This window comes from Manis pentadactyla, chromosome Y, assembly GCF_030020395.1.
Source record: "Manis pentadactyla isolate mManPen7 chromosome Y, mManPen7.hap1, whole genome shotgun sequence".
Lineage (NCBI taxonomy): Eukaryota > Metazoa > Chordata > Mammalia > Pholidota > Manidae > Manis > Manis pentadactyla.
Window position 1 is genome coordinate 35271694 of NC_080039.1, and position 2916 is coordinate 35274609.

Sequence of the window (2916 nt, forward strand, 5' to 3'; positions counted from 1 at the left end):
CATCCCACCGATGCAACAAACCAAGAGCATGCACGTTTCTGCTTCTCTGGAATTAGAGACACCACGGAGAGAAATTGCAAACCAATTCGTCCAGCCAGAGGGCTGCCAGCATGGCCAAAAGGTGCCTCTCAGCAAAGAATTAAAGGAGGGAGAAAAGAGATATGTGACTCCATCCCAGAGACCTGGATGGCTGAAGGTCTCATTCCACAGTGAGATAACCGTATGTGTACTTACAAGTGACCAGCATGGACTGTCGGTGAGGCAGACAGCACAGGTCAAAAATACAGGAGGCCCGGTTACACTTGCATTTGGGGTAAATAATGAATAATATTTACATTTTAAGTATATCCTGCGTCATATTTGGGGCATAATTGTACTCAGGGGTATGCTGTATTTTCAGCTTGCCAAGCCAGCGGCCGTCCATACTGGGCACTGTTATACATTGTTTGTGATGGATGAATAATCATCCAGCTGTCTTCCATGTGCTTTTAATCAAGATGAAGTCTAAATAGGATAGACGTAAAGAAAACAACTCCTAACAAATAAGAGAACACACCTCCCATTCAGTAAAGAGAACGGGTTGGCGGAGAAAGAAATTGTATTTTAAAATAACCCAATGAAGGATACCATGAGCAAAACCCTCTCGGAATGCCCTAAAGTTCTTTGCTAACCATGTAATGCCCTTGTCAGGGTTGGCATTGATCCCAGAGCCGGTAAAGCTCTCCCCATGTTGGAGAGAAAAAGCATGTTGCACTTGTATTTGTGTCTGGCCATTCACTGAGCTCATTCTCTGCGAGTATACGGCCCTCCTCGTGGGAAATCCTGAATGACTTCACCGTAATGTCGAGTAACCACCAGAAATCCGTCTGTGTGGCTTTAGCAAAAGTTTTTTTATATTCTCACCCATTAGATTCTCACGCTCACCCTGCCTGTGCCATGCATGGAAATCGTATTTTGTGTAGAAAAACAAACAAGAGGATTCACTTCCTACTGTCTTTAGGGTTTTGTAATGATAAGTAAACAGCAGTTTCCTGGCTGTCCAATATTTACACAGGTGGACTTTATTTCTCTGGGCAAAGGAAAACACTTTAAATTAATAAATTCAATGGCTTTAAATTCTCTGCAGCATTTTTTTTTTTTTTTTGGGTAAGACAGTGACCTACGAGGAACACCTGTACAACCCAGGAAAGGCATACCAGCTTTAAATAAAGTTGCTTTTCTTTGAAACAAGCAGCCAGCCCCACTGTTGCAAACGCAGTAGGCATTCAGTAGCCCTGGCCTCTGTTACCTAGAATGTGTGCGCTTGGCAGATGAGTCGGGGGCCGCCAATGAAAATGGATGCATCCACAGGGCTTTGAGGACAACAATATTTACTGAGGTTCTCGCAAAAGGACAAGCCACCGTATGAGTCTCCCCATTATCTGGTGCTCACCTTTCTGATCTTAAGAGAAATAGATAGGAGATGAGTATTTATGAGACGTAGCCTGGGTCCTGTGGAGGAGCTGATGGAACCGGGAATGTCCAGAACTCACAGGATGTCCAGAAGGAAGCATCATGTGAATGGGCTAGTGGGAAGACTGGAAGTGCTGAGAGGACGCCCCTCTGTGGATTCAGTACATCAACCCCTTGCCACCAGGGGTACTCAGATCAAACTCCTTCCAGCTGCTGACGACTTGAGTCAGCTTCTTGCAGAAATGCACTCACTGGAGGGCCACGTGCAATGGGTGGGAACTCCAGTCGATGGCATGGCTCCTTTTCCTTGTTGTGCATGGACACATCTGGATTTCATCCCTCTGATGCTCAACCGTGGTTTGAATGAACTAAAAGGACGTGTGAACCGGTCCTCATGGTATAAATCTGCCTCTCGGTTACCTTACGTTGACGCTGCTTGTGGAGCAGAGGACCCTGGGCTTCAGAGTATTCGTGTTTTGATAACTTTATTTGCAGGTGGCACTGTGAGCCGTAGGACGCCTCGAGGAGGGAGGAAGGAAGGAAGAGCGTGAGACAGGCCTTAGGAGATGAGGTCCAGATGGTTCAGGGTTCTCCTGACAGGGAGAGCCACGCGCTGGCAACGGGTGTGTGCACGACAGATGGCAGGCGGAAACAGAGAGTCACATGGAGAAAACGAGGGCTGTGCATGCAGGAGGGTGGACCCCGACCTGATTGGGTGGATTCCACCTCTTCTCCATCTTTTTCTGCTCTTCCACAATGGTCACTGTGGCCAAAAACCTGTCCAGACTGTCTGCTACCCGCAAACCTCTCTTGGCAGGAGAAAGTTAATACGAATATTGCATCTCTCCCCTGTTTTGAAATACTTGAAGTATAGATATACTGTCGCATAGTTGGACTATTCAGCAACATGATTAGGTCTTACAAACATTTTGTTGACCGAAAGACGTTCAGAAACAGCATGAGATTTATGGCACACTATTTATGTAATCAGAAAACACATCTTCCCAAGGCCACAGGACATAGTTTACAAGCCACAGGCATCGTTAAGGACATGTGTCCAACAGATTGCGGCAGGGGACGTGAGCTGTGGGGACTGTGTCAGGATCCGGATGAAGAGGGGAGGACACACATTAGCAAGGGCGGGTGTTACAGTGAGAGATGGCGATTATAAGAAAGGCAGTTACCTCGCCTCACGGTGCGGTGGTCCACGGGAGAACGTGAACCACAAAACTACATGAGGGACTGGAATTTAGTCAGGTAACCGAACATGAAGAAGGGAGAGAGGAAGACCCGGGCAGAGGCTGGAACTTAAGCAACATATTGGATTTAGCTTAGGGCTTCTCCCTGTTGGCACAAGTGCAGAACAGGATCATTGCTTATTGTGGAGTGGCTGTCTTGTGCATGGCAGGGTGTTGAACAGCATCCGTAGTTGTACATCCTACTAGCTGCCAGTTGTGACAGACC